Here is a 16976-nt window from a genome sequence, read left to right as displayed (position 1 = left end):
TATTAAATGCTGTTTTCCATTCATCGCCTTGTTTAATACGCACAAGATTATACGCCCCTCGAAGATCTATCTTGGTGAACCAACTAGCCCCTTTAATATGAGCAAACAAATCAGACAGCAACGGCAAAGGATACTGAAATTTGACTGTAATTTTATTAAGAAGGCGGTAATCAATACAAGGTCTCAAAGAACCATCCTTCTTGGCCACAAAAAAGAACCCTAGTCCTAACGGTGATGACGACGGGCGAATATGGCCTTTCTCCAAGGATTCCTTTATATAACTCCGCATAGCGGCGTGTTCTGGCACAGATAAATTGAACAATCGGCCCTTAAGAAACTTACTACCAGGAATCAAATTAATTGCACAATCGCAATCCCTATGAGGAGGTAGGGCACTGGCTTTGGGCTCATCAAATACATCCCGATAATCCGACAAAAACTCTGGAACTTCAGAAGGAGTGGAAGACGAAATAGACAAAAATGGAACATCACCATGTACCCCCTGGCAACCCCAGCTGGACACAGACATAGATTTCCAGTCCAATACTGGATTATGAAACAGTAGCCATGGCAACCCCAAAACGACCACATCATGCAGATTATGCAACACCAGAAAGCGGATATCCTCCTGATGTGCAGGAGCCATGCACATGGTCAATTGGGTCCAGTACTGAGGCTTATTCTAGGCCAAAGGCGTAGCATCAATTCCTCTCAATGGAATAGGATACTGCAAGGGCTCCAAGAAAAAACCACAGCGCCTAGCATACTCCAAGTCCATCAAATTCAGGGCAGCGCCTGAATCCACAAATGCCATAACAGAATAGGATGACAAAGAGCAAATCAGAGTAACGGACAATAGAAATTTAGACTGTACCGTACCAATGGTGGCAGACCTAGCGAACCGCTTAGTGCGCTTAGGACAATCGGAGATAGCATGAGTGGAATCACCACAGTAAAAACATAGCCCATTCCGACGTCTGTATTCTTGCCGTTCAGCTCTGGTGAAAGTCCTATCACATTGCATAGGCTCAGGCCCATGCTCAGATAGTACCGCCAAATGGTGCACAGCTTTATGCTCACGCAAGCGTTGATCGATCTGAATGGCCAAAGACATAGACTCATTCAGACCAGCAGGCATGGGAAATCCCACCATGACATCCTTAAGGGCTTCAGAGAGACCCTTTCTGAAGATTGCTGCCAGGGCACATTCATTCCACTGAGTGAGCACAGACCACTTTCTAAACTTCTGACAATATATCTCCGCTTCATCCTGACCCTGACACAGAGCCAGCAAGATTTTCTCTGCCTGATCCACTGAATTAGGTTCATCATAAAGCAATCCAAGCGCCAGGAAAAACGCATCAACATCACGCAATGCCGGATCTCCTGGCGCAAGGGAAAATGCCCAGTCTTGAGGGTCACCACGTAACAAAGAAATAATGATCTTTACTTGTTGAACAGGGTCACCTGAGGAGCGAGGTTTCAAGGCAAGAAACAATTTACAATTATTTTTGAAATTCAAGAACCTAGATCTATCCCCAGAAAATAAGTCAGGAATAGGAATCCTAGGCTCTGACATCGGATTCTGAACCACAAAATCTTGAATGTTTTGTACCCTTGTAGTGAGATTATCCATCCAAGAGGACAGACCTTGAATGTCCATGTTTACACCTGTGTCCTGAACCACCCAGAGGTAAAGGGGAAAAGAGAGACAAAACACAGTGCAAAGAAAAAAAAAATGGTCTCAGAACTTCTCTTATCCCTCTATTGAGATGCATTAGTACTTTGGGCCACCTGTACTGTTATGACCTGGTGGTCAGGACAATAATGGACCTGGTGGTTAAGAGCACACGGAATGACCTGATAGTTACTGATAATAAAGGACGAGCTCTGGGACGTGGGAACTCTGCTGACTGCAATCCCTAATCCTATCAAACACACTAGAAATAGCCGTGGATTGTGCCTAACACTCCCTATGCAACTCGGCACAGCCTAAGGAACTAGCTAGCCCTGAAGATAGAAAAATAAAGCCTACCTTGCCTCAGAGAAATTCCCCAAAGGAAAAGGCAGCCCCCCACATATAATGACTGTGAGTAAAGATGAAAATACAAACACAGAGATGAAATAGATTTAGCAAAGTGAGGCCCGACTTACTGAACAGACCGAGGATAGGAAAGGTTACTTTGCGGTCAGCACAAAAACCTACAGAGACCACGCAGAGGGCGCAAAAAGACCCTCCGCACCGACTCACGGTGCGGTAGCGCTCCCTCTGCGTCCCAGAGCTTCCAGCAAGCAAGAGAACAATAAAAATAGCAAGCTGGACAGAAAAATAGCAAACAAAAGAAATACAAGCTGGAACTTAGCTTCTGCTGGGAAGACAGGTCACAAGAACGATCCAGGAGTGAACAAGACCAATACTGGAACATTGACAGGTGGCATGGAGCAAAGATCTAAGTGGAGTTAAATAGATCAGCCAGCTAACGAATAAACCTCGTCACCTGTGGAAGGAAACTCAGAAACACCCACCAGAGGAAGTCCATGGACAGAACCAGCCGAAGTACCATTCATGACCACAGGAGGGAGCCCTACAACAGAATTCACAACACTTTCCATCCTCAGACAAATGGCCAGACCGAACTAACTAATCAAACTTTGGAAGCATATCTGAGATGCTTTGTTTCTGCTGATCAGGATGATTGGGTGTCCTTTTTGCCGTTGGCGTAGATCGCCCATAATAATCGGGCCAGCTCGGCTACTTTGGTTTTGCCGTTTTTCTGCAATTCTGGTTTCCATCCTCGTTTCTCTTCAGGGCAGGTTGAATCTTCGGACTGTCCTGGTGTAGATACTGTGGTGGATAGGTTGCAGCAGATTTGGACACAAAAACCTACAAACAACCACGCAGAGGGCGCAAAAAGACCCTCCGCACCGACTAACGGTACGGAGGTGCTCCCTCTGCGTCCCAGAGCTTCCAGCAAGCAAAACAAACCAATATAGCAAGCTGGACAGAAAAAATAGCAAACAAAAGTAACACAAGCAGAACTTAGCTTATGCAGGGCAGACAGGCCACAAGAACGATCCAGGAGAGAGCAAGACCAATACTGGAACATTGACTGGAGGCCAGGAACAAAGAACTAGGTGGAGTTAAATAGAACAGCACCTAACAACTTAACCTCGTCACCTGAGGAAGGAAACTCAGAAGCCGCAGCCCCACTCACATCCACCAAAGGAAGCTCATGGACAGAACCAGCCGAAGTACCACTCATGACCACAGGAGGGAGCCTGACCACAGAATTCACAACACCTCACTTTGCTAAATCTATTTCATCTCTGTGTTTGTATTTTGATCTTTACTCACAGTCATTATATGTGGGGGGCTGCCTTTTCCTTTGGGGAATTTCTCTGAGGCAAGGTAGGCTTTATTTTTCTATCTTCAGGGCTAGCTAGTTCCTTAGGCTGTGCCGAGTTGCATAGGGAGCGTTAGGCGCAATCCACGGCTATTTCTAGTGTGTTTGATAGGATTAGGGATTGCGGTCAGCAGAGTTCCCACATCCCAGAGCTCGTCCTTTATTATCAGTAACTATCAGGTCATTCCGTGTGCTCTTAACCACCAGGTCCATTATTGTCCTGACCACCAGGTCTGTTACGATCTGGTAATTCAGTACCACAATGGACATAGAAGTCAGAGCACATACAGTGACCTGACAAAAACCCAAAAATATAGAACGAGCTCTGAGACGTGGAAACTCTGCTGACCGCAATCCCTAATCCTCTCCAACCACACACTAGAGGCAGCCGTGGATTGCGCCTAACGCTCCCTATGCAACTCGGCACAGCCTGAGAAACTAGCTAGCCTGAAGATAGAAAATAAGCCTACCTTGCCTCAGAGAAATACCCCAAAGGAAAAGGCAGCCCCCACATATAATGACTGTGAGTTAAGATGAAAAGACAAACGTAGAGATTAAATAGATTTAGCAAAGTGAGGCCCGACTTTCTGAACAGAGCAAGGATAGGAAAGGTAACTTTGCGGTCAACACAAAACCCTACAAACAACCACGCAAAGGGGGCAAAAAGACCCTCCGTACCGAACTAACGGCACGGAGGTACACCCTCTGCGTCCCAGAGCTTCCAGCAAGCAAGAAAAAACAAATAAGCAATGCTGGACAGAAAAAACAGCAAACAAAATAGCAAAAGCGGAACTTAGCTATGCAGAGCAGCAGGCCACAGGAACGATCCAGGAGGAGACAGGTCCAATACTAGAACATTGACTGGAAGCCAGGATCAAAGCACTAGGTGGAGCTAAATAGAGCAGCACCTAACGACTTCACCACATCACCTGAGGAAGGAAACTCAGAAGCCGCAGTACCACTCTCCTCCACCAACGGAAGCTCACAGAGAGAATCAGCCGAAGTACCACTCGTGACCACAGGAGGGAGCTCTGCCACAGAATTCACAACAGTACCCCCCCTTGAGGAGGGGTCACCGAACCCTCACCAGAGCCCCCAGGACGACCAGGATGAGCCACATGAAAGGCACAAACAAGATCGGGAGCATGGACATCAGAGGCAAAGACCCAGGAATTATCTTCCTGAGCATAACCCTTCCACTTAACCAGATACTGGAGTTTCCGTCTTGAAACACGAGAATCCAAAATCTTCTCCACAATATACTCCAACTCCCCCCCCACCAAAACCGGGGCAGGAGGATCAACAGATGGAACCACAGGTGCCACGTATCTCCGCAACAATGACCTATGGAATACGTTATGAATGGAAAAAGAATCTGGAAGGGTCAGACGAAAAGACACAGGATTAAGAACCTCAGAAATCCTATACGGACCAATGAAACGAGGTTTAAACTTAGGAGAGGAAACCTTCATAGGAATATGACGAGAAGATAACCAAACCAAATCCCCAACACGAAGTCGGGGACCCACACAGCGTCTGCGATTAGCGAAACGTTGAGCCTTCTCCTGGGACAAGGTCAAATTGTCCACTACATGAGTCCAAATCTGCTGCAACCTGTCCACCACAGTATCCACACCAGGACAGTCCGAAGACTCAACCTGCCCTGAAGAGAAACGAGGATGGAACCCAGAGTGGCAGAAAAACGGCGAAACCAAGGTAGCTGAGCTGGCCCGATTATTAAGGGCGAACTCAGCCAAAGGCAAAAAGGACACCCAGTCATCCTGATCAGCAGAAACAAAGCATCTCAGATATGTTTCCAAGGTCTGATTGGTTCGTTCGGTCTGGCCATTAGTCTGAGGATGGAAAGCCGAGGAAAAAGACAAGTCAATGCCCATCCTAGCACAAAAGGCTCGCCAAAACCTCGAAACAAACTGGGAACCTCTGTCAGAAACGATATTCTTTGGAATGCCATGTAAACGAACCACATGCTGGAAGAACAATGGCACCAAATCAGAGGAGGAAGGTAATTTAGACAAGGGTACCAAATGGACCATCTTAGAGAAGCGATCACAAACCACCCAAATGACTGACATTTTTTGAGAGACGGGAAGATCTGAAATAAAATCCATAGAGATATGTGTCCAAGGCCTCTTCGGGACCGGCAAGGGCAAAAGCAACCCACTGGCACGAGAACAGCAGGGCTTAGCCAGAGCACAAATCCCACAGGACTGCACAAAAGAACGCACATCCCGCAACAGAGATGGCCACCAAAAGGATCTAGCCACTAACTCTCTGGTACCAAAGATTCCAGGATGACCAGCCAACACCGAACAATGAACCTCAGAGATAACTTTATTCGTCCACCTATCAGGGACAAACAGTTTCTCCGCTGGGCAACGATCAGGTTTATTAGCCTGAAATTTTTGCAGCACCCGCCGCAAATCAGGGAGATGGCAGACACAATTACTCCCTCTTTGAGAAAACCCGCCGGCTCAGATAAACCCGGAGAGTCGGGCACAAAACTCCTAGACAGAGCATCCGCCTTCACATTTTTAGAGCCCGGAAGGTACGAAATCACAAAGTCAAAATGGGCAAAAAACAGCGACCAACGAGCCTGTCTAGGATTCAACCGCTTGGCAGACTCGAGATAAGTCAAGTTCTTATGATCAGTCAAGACCACCACGCGATGCTTAGCTCCTTCAAGCCAATGACGCCACTCCTCGAATGCCCACTTCATGGCCAGCAACTCTCGATTGCCAACATCATAATTTCGCTCAGCAGGCGAAAACTTCCTGGAAAAGAAGGCGCATGGTTTTATCACCGAGCAATCAGAACTTCTTTGCGACAAAACAGCCCCTGCTCCAATCTCAGAAGCATCAACCTCGACCTGGAAAGGAAGCGAAACATCTGGTTGACACAACACAGGGGCAGAAGAAAAACGACGCTTCAACTCTTGAAAAGCTTCCACAGCAGCAGAAGACCAATTGACCACATCAGCACCCTTCTTGGTCAAATCGGTCAATGGTTTAGCAATACTAGAAAAATTGCAGATGAAGCGACGATAAAAATTAGCAAAGCCCAGGAACTTTTGCAGACTTTTCAGAGATGTCGGCTGAGTCCAATCATGGATGGCTTGGACCTTAACAGGGTCCATCTCGATAGTAGAAGGGGAAAAGATGAACCCCAAAAAGGAAACCTTCTGAACACCAAAGAGACACTTTGATCCCTTCACAAACAAAGAATTAGCACGCAGGACCTGAAACACCGTTCTGACCTGCTTCACATGAGACTCCCAATCATCCGAGAAGATCAAAATGTCATCCAAGTACACAATCAGGAATTTATCCAGGTACTCTCGGAAGATGTCATGCATAAAGGACTGAAACACCGATGGAGCATTGGCAAGTCCGAATGGCATTACTAGATACTCAAAATGGCCCTCGGGCGTATTAAATGCAGTTTTCCATTCATCGCCTCGCTTAATACGCACAAGATTATACGCACCACGAAGATCTATCTTGGTGAACCAACTAGCCCACTTAATCCGAGCAAACAAATCAGATAACAACGGCAAGGGGTACTGAAATTTAACCGTGATCTTATTAAGAAGGCGGTAATCTATACAAGGTCTCAGCGAACCATCCTTCTTGGCCACAAAAAAGAACCCTGCTCCTAATGGCGACGATGACGGGCGAATATGCCCTTTCTCCAAGGACTCCTTCACGTAACTCCGCATAGCGGCGTGCTCAGGCACAGACAAATTAAACAGTCGACCCTTTGGGAATTTACTACCAGGAATCAAATCAATAGCACAATCACAATCCCTATGCGGAGGTAGGGTATCAGACTTGGGCTCATCAAATACATTCCGGTAATCAGACAAGAACTCTGGAACCTCAGAAGGGGTGGATGACGAAATAGACAGAAATGGGACATCACCATGTACCCCCTGACAACCCCAGCTGGACACAGACATGGATTTCCAATCTAATACTGGATTATGGACTTGTAGCCATGGCAACCCCAACACGACCACATCATGCAGATTATGCAACACCAGAAAGCGAATAACCTCCTGATGTGCAGGAGCCATGCACATGGTCAGCTGGGTCCAGTACTGAGGCTTATTCTTGGCCAAAGGCGTAGCATCAATATTACTTAATGCAGGATCTCCTGACGCAAGAGAAAATGCCCAGTCCTGAGGGTCGCCACGTAAAAAAGAAATAATGATCCTAACTTGTTGAACTGGGTCACCAGAGGAGCGAGGCTTCAAAGCCAGAAATAGTTTACAATTATTTTTGAAACTCAGAAATTTAGTTCTATCTCCAAAAAACAAATCAGGAATAGGAATTCTTGGTTCTAACATAGAATTCTGAACCACAAAGTACTGTTGTGAATTCTGTGGCAGAGCTCCCTCCTGTGGTCACGAGTGGTACTTCGGCTGATTCTCTCTGTGAGCTTCCGTTGGTGGAGGAGAGTGGTACTGCGGCTTCTGAGTTTCCTTCCTCAGGTGATGTGGTGAAGTCGTTAGGTGCTGCTCTATTTAGCTCCACCTAGTGCTTTGATCCTGGCTTCCAGTACTGTACCACAATGGACATAGAAGTCAGAGTACATAAAGTGACCTGACAATAACCCAAAAATATAGAACGAGCTCTGAGACGTGGAAACTCTGCTGACCGCAATCCCTAATCCTCTCCAACCACACACTAGAGGCAGCCGTGGATTGCGCCTAACGCTCCATATGCAACTCGGCACAGCCTGAGAAACTAGCTAGCCTGAAGATAGAAAATAAGCCTACCTTGCCTCAGAGAAATACCCCAAAGGAAAAGGCAGCCCCCACATATAATGACTGTGAGTTAAGATGAAAAGACAAACGTAGAGATTAAATAGATTTAGCAAAGTGAGGCCCGACTTTCTGAACAGAGCGAGGATAGGAAAGGTAACTTTGCGGTCAACACAAAACCCTACAAACAACCACGCAAAGGGGGCAAAAAGACCCTCCATACCGAACTAACGGCACAGAGGTACACCCTCTGCGTCCCAGAGCTTCCAGCAAGCAAGAAAAAACAAATAAGCAATGCTGGACAGAAAAAACAGCAAACAAAATAGCAAAAGCGGAACTTAGCTATGCAGAGCAGCAGGCCACAGGAACGATCCAGGAGGAGACAGGTCCAATACTAGAACATTGACTGGAAGCCAGGATCAAAGCACTAGGTGGAGCTAAATAGAGCAGCACCTAACGACTTCACCACATCACCTGAGGAAGGAAACTCAGAAGCCGCAGTACCACTCTCCTCCACCAACGGAAGCTCACAGAGAGAATCAGCCGAAGTACCACTCGTGACCACAGGAGGGAGCTCTGCCACAGAATTCACAACACAGGTCATAACATTAGGGGTAGGGATCATAACCCTAACCCTAAAGGGATCCTAACCCTAACCCTACCCCTAACCCTAAAGGGATCCTAACCCTAACCTTAAAGGGATTAGGGTTAGGGGTAGGGTTAGGATCCCTTTAGGGTTAGGGGTAGGGATAGGGTTAGGGATAGGGTTAGGATCCCTTTAGGGTTAGGGTTAGGATCCCTTTAGGGTTAGGGTTAGGATCCCTTTATCACTTTTATGGTGGGGGGTGGCATATCAGTGTGTTTTCTGTTTTTTTTTTAATAAAAACGCATGCGTTTTTAAAGCAAACAAACGCATGTGCTTAAAAACGCATGCGTTTCCATTGACTCCAATGTATTTTTTGACACAAAAAACGCATGAAAACGCATGCGTTTTTATGTGTCAAAAAACGGCTCTCAAAAATACTACAAGTTGCATTTCTGAAAAACATACAAACTCTTTGCAGATGTTGTCCTGGGTGGGATTAGAACCCAGGACCCCAGCGCTGCAAGGCTGCAGTGCTAACCACTGTGCCACCGTGCTGCCGTATAATACGGCAGCACGGTGGCACAGTGGTTAGCACTGCAGCCTTGCAGCGCTGGGGTCCTGGGTTCTAATCCCACCCAGGACAACATCTGCAAAGAGTTTGTATGTATACGGCAGCACGGTGGCACAGTGGTTAGCACTGCAGCCTTGCAGCGCTGGGGTCCTGGGTTCTAATCCCACCCAGGACAACATCTGCAAAGAGTTTGTATGTATACGGCATTTCTGAAAAACGCATGCAGCAAAAAAACGCATGCGTTTCAAAACGCGACCAAATGCGTACAACAAAAAACGCATGCGTTTTCAATGTTATATATAGGAAAAAAAACGCATGCGTTTTTTGTGTGCAAAAAACGCTGCAGACAAAAACGCAAGTGTGAAACCACCCTAAGGATGGTTGATATATATTCATGCTTCGTGGTCCTAGTGTGCACAGACCAGCTGTGGGTCTCCTGATTAGAACTGAAAAGCTTCATCAATGGCTATGGAGCTGTCATGCTAAGGTCAGACCCATGGATGGTCCATGTATCATGTGCTTGGACTGCAAACCACAGATGTGTGAACATGGTCTAAGGCCTATAGAAACTTCCGACCTCAACTGTGTGTGAATATGCCCTCTCTGAGATAAAGATGACATACATTGCTATTTCTGTTCATTTCAACATTGAGAAAGCAGCATACTTAAAGTTCACTTCTTCAGAAAAGTGAATGGCAATGAAAGTTAATTTAGGAAACATTACTGCTATAAGTGGTAAATGGCCCCTGAGGACGGCAAACAGGATATTCCGAAAGTCTGTGTCAAGTAATGAGGACGGTGCCATGACAGATCTGCAGCTACACAGAGCCCAGAAAGCAACAATGTTCTGTATTACCATATCATGGTATTTAAAAAGCATCCATCACCTTCTGTGCAAAAATGAAGTACGGTAATTTACAATATGTCCTATTATTTTCTAGGGTGCATATTGGGAGGCTCCATTAACGGCCCTTGACTAGAGAGTGGCCATATAGTTCACCTTTACCAGGAGCTGCATCTATAAATATTTAATTAATTTACCTTTTGCCTTTAATGTCTAAGTTGTTTTGTTATTCATCTTGTTGTTTTATGAATTTGTCCATATGGAAATATCTGCATTTGATAACTTGGAGCAGACACTTCCTGATCATCTTTGCCAGGAGAACGCAGTTATGCGAAAAGTTATCTGTCCTGTTGAGCGGCTGCTCATTACTGTGGGAATTTTTCTTTTCTTTTTGTAAAATTATCTAGTACCTTCTGAACACTTTTGCGAATTGTTGTAAATTTTTGCCATTGTAAAGTGTATTCTTATTTAGCTTTTTTTGTCATTATAGACTTTACATTTACATTTTTTTTTGTTACTGTATTGTGATATTTTATGCTTCTCATTCACAGATTTGTGGCCACTGGCCAGAGTTATTGGCTCCTGTATCTGCAATTTTTTGTTGGAAAATCAACTATTCCAGAAATTGTGAAGAGCACATGCCATTGGGATCTGGCAGTATTTGAAACCAATTGTGATGCCCAGTCCGACCTCTGGAGATTTGGTTGCAGGTGACAGCCAACTTTCAATCTATTTTCCCTACCTTGTTCAATAGACTAGACTTTCAATCTGTCTCCAGTTTCCACAAACTGTAGACGCTATCAGAGGAAAGCACCTACGAGTGCAGGTCCATAGGTGAACAGGGTAATCCCCCGTCGGGCCCCCAACCCCACTGTATGGGCAGTACTTGGCATAATTCACTTGGTTTGCTCTGTACAGAAAAACAACATAACGTTATTCATTAACCAAACTACCCAGTTTACTATTATATGGACCGTTATAATAAATGAAATGTGGATTACATCCGCGCTGCTGCGACAAATAATAGATCCAGATATACTGTTAGGGTGTTCGGGTGGTTTATTCAACGCGTTTCGAAGCTCAAAGGCTTCTTCTTCAGGAAGTTTCCACACAAAGATATATATATCTGGATCTATTATTTGTCGCAGCAGCGCGGATGTAATCCACATTTCATTTATTATAACGGTTCTGAGAGGTCGCAACGCCGACCTGTGGATCTGCAGCAGCTGACAACTACACGCTTGTACTGTGTACCACCAGGTGAGCAGTTCTCTCACAATTGATTAAGAACAATCCTGGGGATAAGACCCTATTTGCGCTTTTTTTGTCTCCTATCTTTCAAGACTACTATTATATGGAAGCAGAGGCAAATATGTGAACGAGGGAAGTGTAATATTTGCATGCAGGTGAAAAGCGGGCCCTCCAAAGTCAATGTCACTGGTGGGTCCTTGACACCAAGTCCGACACTGTATGCGTGGAGCCAACCTCATGATCAGGATCACATTTTTTGAACTGTAAAAGTATTTTTCAGTGGTTCTGATGGCAATGGTTGATGCAACATACCAGTTTGTAGCTATCGGAGCTGGTGACCATGGTAGTATTGGGGACTTTTGTGTGCTACCCCTCTTCCTGAACCATTTGCAAGGTTCCAAGGTTTCATTACATTCTGCCACTAATATAATGATATCAAATAAAGCTTTTTCCACAGTTGCTCAAACTGTTGTGCTCACCTATAGCATTGCATGCCCAGAGAAGAGTATTCAACCAGAGGCTCAGTCACTATGTGGAGTAAACCACTGGGATCATGATGAGAAACAGCAGGGTCTTCACCAATGCATCGCAGTTGGATGAGGCCACAGTTAATTTGGTAATGAAAGCTGCCTGTGTTCTCCACAACTATATTCGCGGTTATGAAAACCTGATCATGTAAGTGGTGACACAAGCAGGTTTTGGAGACTAACAAGTTAATAGGGACATGGAGAGGCCATCCAACTGTGCTGAATAAGTAAAGGTACCTTCACACATAACGATATTGTTAACGATATCGTTGCTTTTTGTGACGTAGCAACGATATCGTTAATGAAATCGTTATGTGTGACAGCGACCAACGATCAGGCCCCTGCTGGGAGATCGTTGGTCGCTGAAGAAAGTCCAGAACTTTATTTCGTCGCTGGACTCCTGCTGACATCGCTGGATCGGCGTGTGTGACACCGATCCAGCGATGTCTTCACTGGTAACCAGGGTAAACATCGGGTAACTAAGCGCAGGGCCGCGCTTAGTAACCCGATGTTTACCCTGGTTACCATCCTAAAAGTAAAAAAAAACAAACGCTACATACTTACCTACAGCCGTCTGTCCTCCAGCGCTGTGCTCTGCACTCTTCCTGTACTGGCTGTGAGCGTCGGGCAGCCGGAAAGCAGAGCTCTGCTTTCCGGCCGCTGTGCTCACACAGACAGTACAGGAGGAGTGCAGAGCACAGCGCTGGAGGACAGACGGCTGTAGGTAAGTATGTAGCGTTTGTTTTTTTTTACTTTTAGGATGGTAACCAGGGTAAACATCAGGTTACTAAGCGCGGCCCTGCGCTTAGTTACCCGATGTTTACCCTGGTTACCAGCATCGTTGGTCGCTGGAGAGCGGTCTGTGTGACAGCTCTCCAGCGACCAAACAGCGACGCTGCAGCGATCCGGATCGTTGTCGGTATCGCTGCAGCGTCGCTTAATGTGAAGTTACCTTAAGAGATACCTTCACAGACTTCTTCATGTCACCTGAAGGTGTCGTGCCTGGAAAATCTCATAGCAGCAATGATGAGCAGCCACCCCAGGAGTCATGCATGATTTTGTCCTCCCTGTCATCCACTCTAATTTAGGTTTTCTGCTTGTGGGCATAATTTTTGTTTGTATTATATTTGTTTACAATGTGTGCAGATTTATTAGTCAATTTGTATTGAAGAGTAATTTTATTAATAAACAATTATGATGGGGTCAGTCAATCCAAAAGTTGGATTGGTTGTGAGTCCATCTTCAAAACAAAGAGGTGGAACCAGCTCATCTTTAAGAATACGAGCCCAAGCAGTACCATTATCAACATTGCTGGTGCGTGTGAGTTGACATGAAAGTCTGTGCATATTACTGATCTAGCCACGGGCCCATCCATCTAGTCGATCAAGTCACTCTCATCTCATTAGTCCATAAAACCTTTGAAAAATATGTCTTCAGATATTTCGTGGCCGGGTCTTGACATTTTTCACTTCTGTATCTTATTCCATGGTGGTTGGATTTCTGCCTCACTTTCGTTGGCCATGTCTCTGAGCACTGAACACCTTGTACTTCTGGGCCTCCAGGGAGGTTGCAGTTTTGGAATATGACAGCAGTGGAGGATAATGGCTTCCTGGTCACTTTACATTTGATTCTTGGCAATTAATGTGAATCTTTTTTTCCTCAATACATTTTTTTTCAGAAAATGTTCACATAATTCTCTTGTTTACATTCTGGACAACAATAATACACGTCTCTTGCACATAAAGTTTAGGCTGGCAGCTGTGCTGGTGGAGGATGTTGATTCAGTTGCAGTGCTGGTGGAGACTGTGGTTTGAGCATGCTGCTGGATGCTTTGAACAATGGCAAGTGCTCCTTCACTTCTGGGATTCACATGTCTCTCTTCAATAAAGGGTCTAATTAGCCATATGCTTTGGCAAAGCTAATGTGTACTTAAGGTACCTTCACACTGAGCAACTTTACAACGAGAACGACAACGATCCATGACGTTGCAGCGTCCTGGCTAGCGATCTCGTTGTGTTTGACACGCAGCAGTGATCTGGATCCCGCTGTGACATCGCTGGTCGTAGCTAGAAGTCCAGAACTTTATTTGGTCGTCAGGTCGGCGTGATTCGTCATGTTTGACAGCAAAAGCAACGATGCCAGCAATGTTTTTACATGGAGCTAACAACCAGCGAGAACGATAAGTACGTCACTGGATCGCTCCTGCATCGTTCTGGTGTTGCCGTGTTTGACGTCTCTATAGCGACCTAAACAGTGACGCTGCAGCGATCGGCTCGTTGTCTATATCGCTGCAGCGTCGCTTAATGTGACGGTACCTTTAGTCCTGCCAATAAAGCTCATTTGAATTGAATTGATTGTCCTAATTCTTCCAAAAACAGTCTTTTATGTAGATTCTCTTGAATAACAAAGAATCAATCAACTTGAACATATGTGCCATGCAAGCTGTAAAAAGTGATTGCCATCATTGCACTAAAGCAGGCAGTGACAATTATCTTACATCATGACACTAATCAAACAATGCATAAGCAATATAAAAATAATTGTTGCTTTACAATATGCAACCTAAGCAACAGAAATGAATAATTTGAGAAGAAAAGCATAGTTTATAAGCCTCATACCTGTACAGATTTGCATTTAAGGCTCAGATGTCTCCTGATCTTCTCTCCAACAAAACTGATACTGAAATGGTCGGCTGAACTGTTTAAGGTACCTTCACACTGAGCAACTTTTGAACGATAACGATAGCGATCCGTGACGTTGCAGAGTCCTGGATAGCGATATCGTTGTGTTTGACACGCAGCAGCGATCAGGATCCTGCTGTGACATCGCTGGTCGAAGCTAGAGGGCCAGAACTTTATTTCGTCGCTGGATCACCCGCTGTCATCGCTGGATCGGCGTGTGTGACGCCGATCCAGTGATGTGTTCACTTGTAACCAGGGTAAACATCAGGTTACTAAGCGCAGGGCCGCGCTTAGTAACCCGATATTTCCCCTGGTTACCACTGTAAATGTAAAAAAAAAAAAAGCACAACATACTCACATTCCGGTGTCTGTCACGTCCCTCGCCGTCAGCTTGCCACACTGACTGTGAGCGCCGGCCGTAAAGACATCACCGTTGTGCTGTGCTTTACGGCCGGCGCTCACAGTCAGTGTGGCAAGCTGACGGCGAGGGACGTGACAGACACCGGAATGTGAGTATGTAGTGTTTTTTTTTTTTACATTTACAATGGTAACCAGGGTAAATATCGGGTTACTAAGCGCGGCCCTGCGCTTAGTAACCCGATGTTTACCCTGGTTACCTGGGGACTTCGGCATCGTTGGTCGCTGGAGAGCTGTCTGTGTGACAGCTCTCCAGCGACCACACAACGACTTACCAACGATCACGGCCAGGTCGTATCGCTGGTCGTGATCGTTGGTAAATCGCTAAAGGTACCTTCACACTGTCCAACTTCACAAAGATATCGCTAGCGATCCGTGACGTTGCAGCGTCCTGGATAGTGATATCGTTGTGTTTGACACGCAGCAGCGATCTGGATCCTGGTGTGCCATCGATGGTCGGGGCAGAAAGTCCAGAACTTTATTTCGTCGCTGGATCTCCCGCAGACATCGCTGAATCGGCTTGTGTGAAGTCGATTCAGCGATGTCTTCACTGGTAACCAGGGTAAACATCGGGTTACTAAGCGCAGGGCCGCGCTTAGTAACCCGATGTTTACCCTGGTTACCAGTGTAAATGTAAAAAAAAAAACACTTCATACTTACATTCCGGTGTCTGTCGCGTCCCTCGGCGTTCTGCTTCCCTGCACTGTCAGCGCCGGCCAGCCGTAAAGCAGATTACAGCGGTGACGTCACCGCTGTGCTTTACGGCCAGCCGGCGCTCACAGTCAGTGCAGGAAAGCACAGCGACGGGGGACAGACACCGGAATGTAAGTATGTAGTGTTTTTTTTTTTTACATTAGCACTGGTAACCAGGGTAAAAATCGGGTTACTAAGCGCGGCCCTGCACTTAGTAACCCAATGTTTACCCTGGTTACCAGGGGACTTCGCATAGTTGGTCGCTGGAGAGCTGTCTGTGTGACAGCTCTCCAGCGACCACACAGCGACGCTGCATCGATCGGGATCATTGTCTAGATCGCTGCAGCATCGCTAAATGTGACGGTACCTTAAGTGTAACGGTACCTTTACTTACTGATAAGATAAGAAAGAGACACCAAACACCACCCCCTGGAATGCTTTGTTAGCAGAGAAGAAAACAAATATTTGGCAGATATTACTCATTAGCTTTTCAGGTCTGCTTTGTCAGAGACCCACACAAGGGAAAAAAAAACTTTTCTTTTACAAAATGCAATCTTGACAACTGAATTTATTTATTTTTAGAGGAAAAGCTGGGTAAATAACATACAGAGAAAAAAATTGCACTGAACTGCACTGAAAGCCAATGCGTATGGTTTGTACTGAAAGCATGTGTAAATCTGCCCCTAAAGCAACTGTTTACTTCATAAACAATAGTAGAAAAAGAAATTATAACTCATTTGTTTTACTCAAAAATGGCTGAAATTAGCATAAAATGCTATTCGGTAATTTCTGACCGGGAACAGTACTAGTGTAAAAAAAATGTGGCGCAAAAACTAAACCAAAAAAAAGGACCCTTAGAAAGAACCCATCAAATTAGGAAGATAGAAGTAACCACAAGTTTCAGAACCGCATAATTAATTTTTTTTTAAATATCAAAGTTCGAAAACGGTCATTTTTGACCAAACATAACAGCAGGGTTTTAAACCCCGCCCCCCATGCCCGCCCGCCCGCTTGCCTCCTTGAAGACATGTCACATCATACAGTATGATTCATACTCACCTACTCCAGCGATGTCTGGTCTCAGCGACGGCAGCTCGTCCTGTGTGAGCGGTCACGTGGTACCGCTCATTAAGATGATGAATATGAACGCATATTCATGACCTTAATGAGCGGTACCACGTGACCGCTCACACAGGATGAGGGTGCTGCGGCGGGACAG

The sequence above is a fragment of the Ranitomeya imitator genome, chromosome 10, assembly GCF_032444005.1.
Source record: "Ranitomeya imitator isolate aRanImi1 chromosome 10, aRanImi1.pri, whole genome shotgun sequence".
NCBI lineage: Eukaryota > Metazoa > Chordata > Amphibia > Anura > Dendrobatidae > Ranitomeya > Ranitomeya imitator.
The sequence above is the reverse complement of the archived record's forward strand: the minus strand, read 5'-3'. Positions refer to the sequence as shown.